This window comes from Arctopsyche grandis, chromosome 5 (assembly GCF_051622035.1).
Source record: "Arctopsyche grandis isolate Sample6627 chromosome 5, ASM5162203v2, whole genome shotgun sequence".
Taxonomy (NCBI): Eukaryota; Metazoa; Arthropoda; class Insecta; order Trichoptera; family Hydropsychidae; genus Arctopsyche; species Arctopsyche grandis.
Window position 1 is genome coordinate 4,579,275 of NC_135359.1, and position 16,890 is coordinate 4,596,164.

Below are 16,890 nucleotides of genomic sequence, written 5' to 3' on the forward strand. Positions count from 1 at the left end.
TATATATCGTGTATTACCTTACAAGAAACTACACGCCAATTTATAATTGAAATTTATATATATACATATGAGAGTTAAAACTATAAATATTTATATATTAGAGATAATGAGAACCTATAGAGCAAATTTCATAAAATATAGAGTGAATTATAGGCGTTTAAACAATTAAAATCTGAAATGGCCATATCAAGGCGAAAAGGTTGAAGATAGATTATGGTAGCTTTACGTACCGTCATAGACGTCACCGTACCCGAGATTCTGGATATTTGATACGCATTGTATACGATATTTTATCTCCAACGTAATGGCAGACGATACATTAACGTATATTGATGACCAAAATGAGCAATATGGCAAAGTATGAAAACGATCGGATAAGAGATATCACTGTGTCATGGCGAACAGGTTACAACACAAGTGACGACGCTTGTTAAACGTCAAGAAGGTTTACGGGCCCCGTTTTTAAAACGCGTTGTATACGATATTTTATCTCCAACGTAATGGCAGACGATACATTAACGTATATTGATGACCAAAATGAGCAAAATGGCAAAGTATGAAAACGATCGGATAAGAGATAAGAGATATAAAAAATTACCACTAACACGAAAGCCATGTGAAATGCAAAGGAGGTATGTAAAAATGGTGCTTTATGCGGAATTTGGAATTGAAATTTACCGTCAAATTTCAAAAACCGATAAACGGTAAATAGTTCTTCCTACTACCGGTATATCGGTATTTACCGGTAAATGGAAAAAGTTTTTTTTTCATGGATTAGATGACTGAATGTGGTTGCTTTTTCTAAAAACGTAAAAACGTTAACCGAGATTGAATTTTAAGTAAATTCATAATAATAAATAATTTTTTGCAATCAATCATAAATGTAACATCTCTTTGATCGCATTTATTACGATTTGGTTGATTTGTGCTGCCAGTGAATTTATCAATTTGAAATTACCTCATTTAATACTGAAAATAAATAAATTCCAGACAACCTTATCCACAATACGCCATTTTCATCGATTTTAATGTTACATTATGCAATGATATTCCTGTATATGTATATACGTAATTCAGGATAAATAGTTTGCGGTAAATAACGGAAATTTATAAACTTTCCGGTATTTACCGATGGCAAAATGTTGCCGATTTACCAGTAACTGGTATACCGGGATATTCTACATGTGTTGTTTATGTGTTTATTTAGTTTTACTATGCGTTAGATGGTTTTATTACTATATCAGAAAAATCTTAAATTGTATGTGAAATATAATGCTTATAAATGTATAGTTTCAATCTCAACTAATTATGGATTTACATGTGTAGGAATAAAATTAAATAAACCTGATATAAAGTCTTATGAACATATTTTTCAAACTGAAAAAAATCTTAATCCAAAACGATTTAAATAATATTTTTTTCTAGTAAGAGTATCATCGACTTCTTATTTTCACAAAAAATGCGTATTTTGTAATATTTCTAGAATATTAAATTATGAAATCTTTGCCCTATTAATTATTTCCAATTGAACCGTTCTTAGTATGACTGACCTCTTTTATTTACAGCAACTTTAAATCATACAAATAACATGCCCCAGCTTCTTTAATTAAAGATTCAAGAAGAAAACGTGACTCTTGGTCTCTGTAGAAAAAGCTCATCTTTGCTACCATTTAAACCAATACCAAGTCGCGGTCATTTTGTATAAATTTTTTTAAAATCATTAATATTGAATTCCATTCCAAGCGATTACTTTAAATACCAAATCATGTGTATATTTACTAATCAAAAAAAATCATATTGAATATATTTCCAAATTGAAATTTATGTCTTTATGTGAAACTAATATAATATAAAAGCGTTCATACATTCGCATTTTTATGTACAGTGCAGAGGTTTATGAAGGTAGTAAAGCTTATACATCCTTACACAATATAGAACGTATTACATAAACTGTATAAGAGTGTGAGATACTAGATGATGAAATATTACACAATTTTAATTAAAAAACTTTAATTTTGTCTGATCTCGAGCATTGTGCAGAACTTCCGCGAAATCGTCAGTACACAACACTAATCCGAAACGACTTCGGATCGCTTCCGATCCTCTCACACATTGAGAACCACTGAAGCGTGAGAGCCTCTGTCACTCGCTGATAAACCAGAAATACTCCCCTCCCATTCCTACATCTCTGGAAAATAACCGTCACGGAAAATATCCAAACTACGATACCTAATAATAAATTACCGAGTGGTTTATAAAGCGAACGAAGTAAAACCGCCAGCGAATGTACATACATATATCGTGAACTTTATTTTTCAGAGGTCGGAAAAGCGGTCGATTTCAAGCTGTGAGTGTTTGATTTTCAGCAGGGGTTGTATTTAGGGGGGTGGGCTCTGACAAATGACAGGTTGATGAGGTCGCATTAGCGTTCACACCACTGAGATATTCCTCTAATAGGCCCCACAAGACGAGAAACGATAATATCCTTGACGCAAGTGACGTATATATCGACTCAAATATCCACAATAATGACGCCAACCACCCACGCATATCGGTTGTGTCAATTTGAACTGTTGATGTAGAACTGCGTCTATTTGAGAGGTATGTATGTACATATACATATACATATAACCAGCAGAATATACTAGTGGTTGGCTTATAATGCTTTGAACAAGTTCGAGTTCAAATCTCACTGGTTTCTGCTGGCCAGACCTTGGATTTGTGACTACAGGTCAATCGTTTCCTATCAGAGTTTGCCAATTTATCTGATTTTCATTAAAACGGTTCCAAAAATTGGTAAACTAACCCATTTTCTCGCATATCTCGAGTTTTCGGCTTGCTTCAAATTTTCAAATTTGACCATAGATGTCTCCGTGGATGTTAATTGATTTGTATTTACTTTATATACTACTAATAATACTTGTTTCAAATATATTTACAATGATTCCGGCCAGGAAGGCGCATCGTGTTTACCTGTTAGGCTTTCCTGGTATATATGTGTATATATATGTATATGTATGTGAAAATAAATAAATAATATACATACAAACATATATAAAAAATGGACGCCATGTATGTGGGTATGTTTGTGGCGGACGCGTGGACAAATATGGGGATTTAAAAGAAACGAATTTTAGAATACCAGGAGTATATTTTTATTTTTATTTAATCTATTATCTATTTTAATAGCTACTGATCTACTGATCATTTTCTATTTTACACTTTAAATTAATTTCGTTAGTTATCATAGTATTATATTATTCTAATGTCAATGTACAGCATAATAGGAAAAAGAGCTCAAAAATCTATTTACAATTCTTATAAATGCCAATAATACATCTAATACATAATATTAATTAAAGACTCTCTAAAGTCGATGACCTGCAGATTATGTTTAGGTAATATGTGTTTATACCTGAAGGGTATAGATATTTTTTTGTAATCACCGAGACTCTTCACAAGTATTTTAGTATGTTAGACTAAATAAATAAATATATTAGCGGCAGCTTCGACACGAAAATATGTCGCATTTATTATTGCTGAATATTTATATCGCTAAGCATGACGACTTTTAATAATAAAAATTAATTAGCCTGGTGACTTACACGAAGTCCGCAGCATTTAATCTACGTTTATTGAGAAAAAGTTGATGAAATCTTATATGAAGTCTTGCAAAGACGTTGTAAAACAACTAAAATAGCGTATTTGGTTCTACATATATTTAAACGAAATGAGCGAATCCAATTTGTTCTCGATAATTTTATTTTATTTTTTTTTTTTTTACCATCGAGATATATAAATGTATTGTCTATTGAATCGAAATGTGGTATTTTGTAAGCGGGCGTACGAGGAGCGTTAGCTTAATGGGCAAAAAGATTATCTAACGTTAGGGACCGCATGCTGTTCATGTGAGAGGTCCTCGGCTAGGGTCAAAAGGACCTAATAGCCCTCAGGATCCTGTGCGAATCAAACGTAATGCCCCGCAAATCTCATTGACGGATCCCGGACGAAGATAATCCCGCAACTTAACTCGATCGTTCAGATTTTTGCGAGATATATCCCCAACTGGATTTTGTCGACCTTTTTCACTAAAATTTTATTTGAATGCAATCGATTCGAATTTCAACCGTCTTACGAGATCTTGTTTTTTAATTGATTGATTTTTTTCGCCTGTTTGTGTTTTGGTATGAGAATGTGAGAGAAAAATACGCAGCTATGTTCTATATATCCGTATATGTACAAGAGAAAGGATAATTAATGGACCTTACAAACTTCTGCGGGGAAAAAATACAAAAAGTTTGTTGTTTTTCCACAAAAGAGCTGCTGAGAAAATTAATTAAAATATAAATTTTGACTACAATAGCCGAAAATATTACGTTGACTATATTAGAATTTATATACCTAATTAATTCAGGCGAAAGTATAATATAATATATGAAGTTTGTTTGTTTCTGAAAATACGTTTTATTATGTTTTCATTAAATTGAGTCAGTATAAAAGGTGAAGGTTTTTATTGCGTTACAAATATGTTTGAAGTTAATAATACAAAGGGTAAATCAAAAACTGAATCATTCTGCACGACAAATTTTTCGAAGTGAACGAAAATTGCCTACACTACGTGTTTTGCATGGAAGATAATGTATTTTTTCTGCGTTCAAAACCGAATTAGTAGTCAGAATTTGTACACTCAACTGTTTTCCTAAGGCTTTTGTATAAATAAGGTTAAAATAAAAAAAAATATGTTCAAGGGATTTTTCTTACTCGCTAAATCCTTCTTTGAAAATATGATTTCATTTCAACATAAAATGCGAATAGATACTGACTTGCATTACAAATTTAATTGGTTTTTATTAAGAAAAATGGTAATTCTCTGGTTCTTTTTTTTATACAAATATATGAGAGCTTCGTTGAAAAACTATCCTTTTTTAAGGTGGATAATCATGGAAAGATTTCTTGACAATTAGGTCTCACGTAGCATACCAGGCTTTTGAATACCCGATAGCCAAAAATTTGTCGTAGTTAGAGAAACTGGGGAGATAGACTGACTATTTTTGCAAAACAATTTTTTTTTTATTCAATTTTGCGTTCATGTAGACAAAAACCAAACTTTATCATTTACTAGTTTGTTTTACCCTGCTTCACTCAGTATTTGTAATATAACAGCTTAAACATGGCGAATATAATAGTAAATATTCATTTGTTTTTTCAAATGACATTCAAGTATTTTACGAAATTATATATTAGATTATGACAACCGATCCATTTTGCATTTCCATCTACATAGAAATTTGATCAAACACATTAAAGATACATACATACATACATTGTTTTATTTATTTATTATTATTAAATAGCAAATTTTATTTAAAATTGTTATTTACAATTAACAATTTTAAACTTAAACTAACAACTATAATATGACATAGTTAACAAAATTAACAAAACTATAATTAGTAACCCTAAATAATATTTTTTTGATTTTTAAATGCTTTTTATTATTACGAAATTATGTTCACAATACATCTTATATCTATTTTAATAACTACTGATCCATTGATCATTTTCTATTTTACAATTTAATTTAATTTGGTTATTAATCACAGTATTATATTATTCTAATGTTAATCTAAAGCATAATAGGAAAAAGAGCTCAAAAACCTATTTACAATCCTTATAAATGTTCATAATACATCTAATACATAATATTAATTAAAGACTCTCTAAAGTCGATGACCTAAAGCAGATTGTGTTTAGGTAATCTGTGTTTATACCTGAAGGGTATAGACATTTTGTTGTAATCACCGAGACTTTTCACAAGTGTGTTAGTATGGTTATTAGTGATTCTGTCATAGAATCTACTGGTTAGTTTGTTAGTAATGTCTGTAACAAACGGAATAGTATATATGGCATGCAGTTTTTTCAGGTTAGTATATATGGGTGTATTATAAATTATTTTTAGGGATTTATTTTGTATTACTTGGAGCTTGGAAAGGTTAGTATTCGAGGCGTTATTCCATACAGGTGAAGCATAGGTTAATAATGGTAATATGAGCGCGCGATATAATTTTATTTTATTTAGCGTTGATAAAGAACTATGGCGATTAAATATTGGATATATTGAGGATATACCCCGCATCGCCTTGCATTTCGCAGCCTCAATGTGAGGTGCCCATCTCATTATTTTATCAAACGTTACTCCTAAATATTTTATTACTGACTAAATAATATAATATAACTCCAAACATAGCATTTTATTAAACTTACATATGTACGAGTATATAATTACGTCATCTTCTACAGAGGTACAGAGTACTAACACCCCTCAAGAAAGCACCAATGTTACCCTCTAAAGCACCTCTAATGCTCTCAGAAAGGGCATCGTACATAAATTTGAACACCTCAGTGGAAAACACCTTCTGCAGTTTTTGCTACCTATAATCAATTTATTCCTATTTTATAATTATGTATATCTCTATTTCAAACTATATGATTATTAAAATATTTAGGTAATAGAATCTTATCTAGCTTATATACAAATTTTAAAGTGTTTAATTTAAGGCTATTTCTAATATCCAACCATTTCAATTCATCTAACATAGTACTTCTTACATTCTTACGTTTCTTCATATTCAAAATTGCACGCATTGCTCTATTCTGCACTCTCTGCAGTTTATCAACACACAATCCAATAAATAGATTGAGCACTGTAGCATTGACATAAATATGTACATAGATATGATTTTGGTCAAAAGATTGTTTTGTTCAACAAAATAATTTCGGGATCAAAATCAGTACGACTGACAAATCAACACTTGCATTTCGACTTTTAGGCAGAAATATTCTCAAATCCCACCGCGTATTCGCGAACGACCCCCAACGTATTATCTTTTTACACGTCCATGCTATCCAATTAGATGAAAAGTTAAACGGAAAAAGTCATCGGGCAGAGAAGCCTCCGTGTCGCGGTTTTATATCAAAGAAATTTCAAATGCCCTGGAAACGTTGAATATCCAAAGATTAAGGTCGCAGACGGTGTACAATGGCTCAAAGAAAGCCCCGGCTATTTCCTGCGGCGACGACACACAATGGGCACAATGTATTTATCGCGGCCATTGTACATTCACCCCCTGAAAAAACCCCATCCCCTGTGGGGCGGGTGAGGGGTTGAGACGGTCCCGGAACAGCCTTAATCTGACGAGCCGAGACGATTCTCGTTTGTGCTCTTTTAATTTGGATTTTAAACGGAATGTAATGTGCGAAAGCTCGCGAAAGTACACGTACGAGCTTCTTGAGCTTTCCGTTCGCGGAAATTCCGTTGAATTATCAAAGCTATTATTGTATGCATATCCTAAGCGGAATCTTTCGCATCGGTCTTGACTTGAATATACCGTTTTCCATCTACATATATGCATATATACATATGTATATATATAAGATTTTTCTGCCGTAGAATCTGTAATTTGTTACATCTTGATATGCTCTTGGTTGTGTATAAAATTTTAACCAAAATCAATTTCCGATCCCTTGAATATTTCGATGTGAAAAATAGAACTTATGAAACGTTGAGGCAATATTTTATTTTACATTTCGTCGGCTGAACGGACGTTTATTTATAATAGAAAGATTTTAGATATAAAAAGAACGGCTGCTTGTATAAAAAAAATCAAAGGAAATATATATCTGACTTTATATTCCAATTTTCGCTTTGAAGATGGGTTTTTGATTGTCAAATTTTGTGACAGATTTTGCAAAGAAATACGGCGTATGTATGTTCCATCTTTTTTAGATTTACATTCACATTTTATCCCATTCAAGATAAATTAACATCTGAATGGCCTAATGTTTAAAAAAAAAATTGATTAAATATAACATATCAATATTTTTATTATTATTTTCAAATTTTATTTGATGTATTTTCGCAATAGTTTGCTTTGATAAAATTTAAATTAAGTTTTAATAGTCGTTATTCAGTGCTTAAAAGCTGTGTAAGGTGTTTAAAAGTTCTTTAAAAGTCAGTGATTTATTACATTTTTAAAATGAAGCTTATGATTATTCATATACTAACTTCGTAAAAAGCGTAATTGTATATATGTAGGGATAATATGTTTATGATATAATATTGAATTACAACGTGTAGTAATAGCAAGCAAAAATTCGTCATCAAAGATTAATTACCCGGACATTTTTTCGTTCAATATTTATGTTGTGCGCCGATGTCATTAAAATGCTAATTAAAATACTTAAATTTCACATGAGGGTTTGTTAATGAAAAAGTCGCAAATATTTACATACCCCTCGGTACAAACTTGCCTGAAAATGCAAATTTCGTGAAACATCCAAAATTCGCGCTTCCGTATAATACTAACCCACTAAAACCACATTTTTTTAGCAAGTTTGTACTAAGCGTCATCACTTTTTAAAATATGCAATAAATGTATATTTAAGTTTTTGTATCTTTGACCCCCCTCCCTTCCACCACCACCTCTCGTTCCACCCCTTCTAGAGGTTAACTTTTCATGCTATACTTTGCTGAGCTATTTTCTCGGATAGGAAATAAATAAAACAATGCTAAAGTATGTCGGCTGGTGAGAGGATATGAACGAATTCTTGCGACGCACAATTTCGCTGAAAAGGATTTATCTTGCTTCGTGTAGACAAGTATAATATGATACGTTAAGGTAAAAAAGCTTACTTGCAAAATTCTGGAATTGAGCGTGAAATATACGCTCATATATTGGATGTGAATGTTTTTGTGTATTTTACAATGTTTCATATAAACTTTGAATCAGGATATTGCATGAAACGAAAATGTATGTATGTATGTATATAAACCGTGCTTTAATATTATACGTGGAATGAATATGATTTCTTGTTTTTTTTCGTATTATTTTTCCGTTTATATACATGTTATATGTATAGGTATAATACTTATGAAACTATATATTCTGATATATAAAAATATAAAAGAAAAGCTTTTTGGTTGTTATTATTTTTGTTCCTCTTTGTTTATTTTCACCTCATATTGCAAGTATGATATGTTTATACTAAGTATAAAATTCTGAATGTCTTTCGTTACTTTCTCCGTTATTATTCGTATACAAATACGTTATTTTGAAATCTTATCTATTTGTTTGTACATATATCAATGTATAAAAATAAAACTACGTACAAATGACAGTAAATTTATCTTATGAATTATCTTTCAAAATCATACTTCCTACGTATTTTATTAATGCTTTTTTCAAACTTTAATAAAAATGTCAGGTGATTTATAGACCTGCCATTATATTTTGAGAATCTCTGGGGGTTTTATCGCTATATAGCATCACCTGTAATGCCTTCAGGGACGAGAATGCTTTAGATTAGCTTTGGAAACGTTAACTTTTGCCGTTTTTAATATTTTAACTGGTATGAATGTACTAGAATAAGCGTGTTGAATTGAAGTTGAAGTATTAAAAAGGGCTGGTTTATAGATTCAGATTTGACTATCGTGATTTTTGGTGATAAAGTGGCTCATGTGTACGGACATTTTCGCTTATAAATTAAAAAAATATCTGAAAGATTGCAATAGAAAATAATGTTTGACTCTTCGTATAAAAGAACCATTAACATTTGCCATTTTTAATATTATTATAACTGATATGTATGTATGTATGTACTAGAGTGTGTTCAAAGCGTGTTAAATTGAAGCTGAAGTATTAGGAAGGACTCGTTTATAGTTTGACATTTGTTCATTATAATTTATGATGATAAATTGTAATACATTTGTGTAATCATCGACTATAAAAACTCATGTGTACAGAGATTTTCGCTTATGAATTAAAAATGATCTGAAAGATTGTATAAGAAAATAATGTTTGACTCTTGTCATAAAATAACCATATATGTACAAATTGATATGGTCGTATTTTTATATACATAAATACTTATATGAAAATATTTTCAAAATTATAAAGCCTTTGTCGCCGTCGGACCCAGGAGTGCCGTGAGCTGCGACCGCCGCTCCAAGAATAATCTCATACAATATAGATCGCAAATGCCGACCCTTTGTCTCAGGCCCTTGATAGGACATGCATATTTGAGAAGCCCTGTGTGCAAGGGACTCGTCCGAACAATCTGTGCGCTAGAAACCACCCCCGACGTTGCATGCAAATCAGATAAGAAATGGAACGGTCGCTCAATTTGCGCGATTGCGATCCGCTCAGCCAATAAATGCATTAAAAATTGAATCCGATGTGCTATGCAATGCAAGTACATATATACGTATAAATTCTATATGGGTGAATACGTATTGGGTGAAGTTTCTTCGCCTTCAGTGCATTTCGAACTCTCAAACTGCGAGTGTGCATAAGTTTGTGAGGTCAAACTTTTTAGACGCTGGGACACGTCGTAGCGGCGAATAGTTTTGAAATATTTCCTGGTGAACTTCGTTCTTGAGGTGTAAATAATATTTGGAACTTTAAATCTCATACTTCTTGATGTATTATTTGATTATAAAAGAGGTTGCACAGTTTGTATGTATATTTCGGAGTATTCAGTGAACCGCAAACCATATTTCACTCAATCATCACTAGTAAACTTTTATGATGGAAGAAGTTTTGCAGACTATATAATTATGTAGTTTAATTCAGCATAATTATGTTTTAAATTTTAATGCAAGCTTTGAAAAATTAGAATACCTTACTGATTGTTTAATAAAAGTCGTATCTTTCTAAAGTTAAATACAAAAACAATGAAATATAAATCAGAGAGCGAAACCAAATATGCAAACTTTCTTCTAATCAAAAATATAAAATTTTATTAATTTTTTGAAATAGTAACAACCATTATTATGTACATATATACGTATACACATATAAATTGGCATAATAGACATGTCCGGTAGTAAAGAAGAATAAATAAAGAGACGTATGAAGTTAGGATGAAGTGCATTTGGACGAATGAATGCGGTTTTTATATCAAAAAATGCCACTTCACCTGAAGAAAAAGATCTTCGATCGATATGTTTTGCCAGTGATGACATATGGATGTGAAACTTGGATATTGAACGCCAATTTGCTACAAAAAATCCAATGCACTCAAAGAAGTTTGGAACGTTGTATGCTTGTCAAAATGAGGAAAGATAGGAAACGAAATACGTGAGTGAGAAGTATGACAAAGGTTTTGGATATAGTGGATAGAGTGAAGAGATTGAAATGGCAAGGAACGGGCCACGTGGCTAGAAAAATGGATGAAAGTTGGACAAAAGAAGTTCTAGAATGGTACCCGAGAGAATGCAAGAGGGTAAAAAGAAGACCGCAGGGAATATGGGGAGATAAAATTAAGAAATTGTGTGAGGTGAGATGGATGAGAGTTGCGCAAAACAGAGAAAAGTGTAAACGTGTTGGAGAGACCTTCATCCAGCAGTGGATGGCGAATAGCTGTAGATGATGTTGATGATTATATAAATTGCTAAATTCTTAACTCTAATATGACCTGGATTTTTCTAAAAATTAAGTAATTTGGAAAAAATCTAGAAATGAATCGACATTAGTGTCTTTATTATGAGCTTTTTGTAATTTATAACGGAATTATAATACATGTTCTTGATGTATTTTCTTAAGCAAGTTGTCTTTGTTTTCTTGGGGAAATGAAAACAAATCAAAGGAAATAAATAATGAGTTGGAATAATATTTTAGCGGTCAATTTTGAATGTACCCATCTCAACAATTAAGCAAAATAAAGTAGGAAATTCCAACATGGAACAAATAAATTCATTTGTAAGCTGTTTTTTTTAGTGATATATTATATACGTACATATATTATAGTATATTATAGTATTTATATAGAATAATTCTGTTCTTTTTAATGGTGGAAACAATCGAAATGCATTGTTGCAATATTTGAACCCAGATATTATGTTAATAGTAAATGGAGTTCAGATTTGGCCTTTTGTTAAATTGAGTTTTTATGAAATTGAGTTAATATGATTCTTAGGTTAATTTACTGTCAAAATTTAATGTGAAACTGACCTTTGTATATTTCTCGTAGACAATGACGGACGTTTCTGTCAAAGTCTCGATTACTATAGAGACCACTACATCAATTATTTTCAATTCTCCAATGTGTAATATTTGTACATGCATACATATATACAATGTAGTATTTATCGCACCCTTAAAGCACAACTCTTTACTCCGCAAGACTTACGTTTGTAATTTTTCAGGACAGTTTTTAAAAATTGCAAAAAAAAAATAATAATTCATTCAAATTAACCATCTCTCTGGTTATTTAATTCAGATATTACAGCATTAGTAGATTTATTTATTATTTTACATATACATATACCAGCAAGACCTTACAAGTAAACCCCAATTTGCCTTCCTGGCCAATTACAAAAAATACAACATTTTTATTACACAAGTCGCTGAATTACGATACACGGAAAACTTACAAATTAACGAGACATCTATGAAATTTTTATTGTACATTAATCATACTCAAATAGTGGTAGGAAGGTTTTCAGCCAATTTAATCGGGAACCGTTTCGACAGTGAAATCAGAAAAATTGGCAAACTCTGATAGGAAAGGATCGACCTGGAGTCACAAATATCCAAGTTTGACCAGCACCACTACAGATATACTAACAAAAATATTTTTACAATCGAGGTAAGCTCATGGAATAGAACCTGGTGCCTCTTAGCGTGTTAAGCAGAGGCTGAAGAGGGCTGGATACCCGAAACTTTTATTTAGTTGCCGTTAATTTCTTCCATATATGTATATATTGAGTGAATGCGACAATATATTGAGTGAATGCGACAGCTGCACCTCGACCAGATAATACCTATTTTAAATCGAGGTTTCGTTTTCTTTTAGATGTTTGGTGGCTCCTAGCTCCTATAAAAAATAACTAATCAAAAAAATAAACATGCCTATGGTGGATATCCATAGGATATTAAAAAATAATTTTTCTAGTGCCATAATTGAGGAAGGAAGAAGTGTAATACGTTTGTATGGACAAGGCACTGGTGTCCAGCCCTCTTAACGACCGAGCTATGCTGCTGGCTAATGTATGTAGGTCAGTGCTACTCAAACTTTTTCTGCTGGCGGACCAGCATATATTTTTCAGTAATTCTCACGGACCAGCATCATATTTTAAAATAAAAAGTTTATGTATGTATTTATGTATATGTGTAGTTGAAAGCTTGTAAGCAAATAAAAATAAAATAAAATCTAAGTAGTAAAATTTATTTTATTGAATTCAAAGAAGTACAATATGTATATACTTAGACAAAGATAAAAAATGAAAATAAAAAAAAAACTAATGAGACATACATATGAGCTTTTTTGTTATTAGATAACTTATCCAGTCGTGGTTTAATCGAAGACTATGCCACACGCAATGGATCATAAATATCCACACTATAACGATGTTTTGTTTTAATTATAGTCATGGTTGAGAAACCAGTATCGCAAAGATAAGTTGATGCAAATGGTAAAAAAGTTTTCACTGCAAGTTCATAAAAATATGGGAATTCTACTTTTAATTTGATCCAAAAGCCTGCAAGTGAAGTTGTGGTTTCAAAACATTTTTTTTAATTCTTGGTTTGCAGTCAGATCAATTAGTTTATCATACCAAATTAGGTGATATATCATCGTTCCATGGCAAAAATGGATTTCGTATCCAACCTTTTCCCTTTCATGGATCGTCATCTGATGGAAAGTAGAAATCGAATCGCTCTGATAAATTTTTCAAATGACAACTGATTATATTTATTTATTTTATTAATTGAAAAATCAACAGACAGGATGTACATAGATATGTATAAAAAAACAAATAGTAAATAAATAATATATGTAACATCCGAGTCCAATAATAGATTTTTACAAAAATGAAAAAGATAAATATAAGGAAAACAAATTAAAAAGTAAAGAATAAAGGCATGACAAAATATGTAGAACATTGCATAATTAAACTATAGTATTAAAATATTTGGAAAAGGTTATAAAATAGAATATAAGAAGAAATTGAAATTTACAAATATAAAACAAATGAAAAAGGTAAATACAAAATAAACAAATGAAAAGGAAAAGAATGAAAGCTATAATATGATTAAATAGCACATTACATAAGCCAGCAGTTTGGCTTAGTGATAGCGTATATATTTAGCATCACTGAGGTCATAGGTTCGTGTCCTCGCCACTGCTGGTTAGATTTGGGGGTTTTGTGACTCCAAATCGATCGTCTCTCTATCAGAGTTTGCCAATTTTATCTGATCATGGCTGAAACGGTTCCTGAAAATTGGTATTAAAAAATCTAATCCTGTTGTCACAAAAATCTGCCTGTGTATAATTTGTATTAATTATACACAGTAATCTGAAATCCATAGATGTCACTATGATTATTATTTCTGATTAATTATTATATTCTATATATTCTGATTGTATATGTATGTATTACTGTATTTCTGATTTCTGATTGTTTATGTATTTCATTAACGTACACCCGTCGCATTGGAGCAAATCTGTAATGGCGAGTGTGTATTGATTTGTGACAATAAAATAAAATAAAATAAAATAACTAAACTAAAGTATAAAAATATTGGAAATATTGGAAAAATAGAATAGGAGAAGAAATGAATCAATCGGTCAAGATCCTCTTGATGTTAGACCTGAATTGATGTAGGGAAATACCAAACAGATCAACCTCATTCAGCTCTCCGTTAAACATACGATAAACGCGCTGCAGATAAAAATATTTTTGGGAATTAGTATTGAAAGGATCAAGTGAAAAGAGTGCAACGCGTCTAGAGTACCGAACTGGGATTCTGAAATTAACCTTATTCAGTAAATCAGAACAATCAAGGAAACCATTAATGAGCTTAAAGAAGAATATAGCATCAGTATGTCGTCGCCTGACAGAAAGATTGTTAAAAGAAAGGATTTTTTAAATGTCGGAAACAGTAGAATGGGTATAGGTAGGAAAAAGGTAGCGTAAGGATTTAATAAATTTAAGTTGAACTTTCTCAATACAATTAATATGGGATAAATAAAAAGGTGACCAGATAATTGAGGCAAATTCAAAAAGCACTGATGTAGATGTAGGCGTAGTCATCTTTTTGAACCATATTTTCGAGTTTGAACTCGCGACTTGTCTGCTGTGTAAGCTATGTACTAGTTACTTCGTAGTATAAGTGCGTTAGATTTAGATGATATGGATTTGGCATCGAAATGACCCATCGCATTGGTTAATTGTTTCAGACGAGGATGCTTCTGTGACCCGGCGAAGCCATGGATCGCGTGGTGAGCGTCGCTGGTGTTGAAGAGCGGCCGTTTGGCGAGCACAGGGCCGGTCCGGGGGCGGCTGGAGAGCACTTCAACCCTGAAACGACCGTCAACCAGCTGTTAGAAGGGCAACGGCAGACAATTGTTAGAAGGGAGATAACGGCGGCGACGGGCCGTCGACGTCTCTAATGAACTTATCGTGTACCGGCGATCAGGCTGAGAGGGCCACCAACCCACCCTAGCAGCCACTGCCTGCCACACCCCCACACACCCCACACCCACCACTAACTGACGGGCTGGAACATTAGCGACTTTACAACTTTAAAGGCGGCCGCGTTAATTGCGCATCCAGTGAGTATCCTAAGCCCACTTGCTAACTCTTAAGATGCTTAAGATGCTTTGTTCCGCGTTGTCGAACTTTCCAACTGCCTGGTATCGGTGCGCGATATTTATTTATTTATTTGTTGAAAAATCAACAGACAACAGGTGTAGAAATTGATAAAAATAAAGAATAAATATAACAAAATAACATCCGAGCCCAATTACACTGTTCGAAAAATGACTACTTTTTTTTGGTTCAGAATTTTTGTTATTAATCCACAAGAATAGTCGAAATATGATTTTTACGTATTAGTATGTGTATTCAAGAAAACGTGTCTTTTTTCATAGTTTTATTTATTAATAAAACAGGAATCATTAATAACATAAATACTTACATTATTAATAACAAAAATTCTATTGATAACTGGCTTACCTCGATTGAATAAACGAATTTTTGTTATTAATCCACACGAATAGTCGAAATACGATTTTTTCCAAGTGGAATTTTATTTAATTTTCATATAAAAAAACAATTTAATATATTATCACCAATAATTCAATTCAGATTCGTGTAAATACGAGTAAATACTAGTACGAGCTTTAAGCTCGTAATTTTACCGATTTAAAATTCAGCACACTTCCAATTAACCCTTTTAAACGAAAACAAAAAATAGTATGCCCAGGACACTATCCCAATAAATATGTTTCAATAGAAAAAAACTCAATATAAAATAGTATTAACAGTGGGAAAAAATCCCAAATGAAAATACGTACTTTTGACTTTTGATTTGAACTGGACGACTACTTAGAGAGATTTGAAAGCTGAAAAGTACTACAAATGAAAGATAAAATACCCGACTATAGATTTCAATATTCATATCCCTATCTGTCTGTCTGTCTGTCTCATATAGGCTCCAAAACCACTCAACCGATTAGATAGTAGATATGTATATGAGTATCTTTTTCCTATGTAGGAAACGAATAAATACTTTTTGCATTTTCTCAACCATTGGAGATTAATTTGCTTCATGCGAATTCCACACAATCGCATTATTCATACTCTAGCTTGCTTCTCTTGTTTTCTTGTTTATGCTAAAAGCGGTAGTTAGCTATGCTAATCGGGTTGGAGGAAAAAAATAATTTTGTGTATTCGTGTCTCCCGACTTATCAACGGCACAAACAATATGAAATACAAAAAATATATTTTGGATTTACCAAATAATGACTTCAGCTGCGGCTGTTAATTCTCAAGTATACTCGACTACTCGGGTATTTTACTATTCGATACCAGAATAGTTGACGATG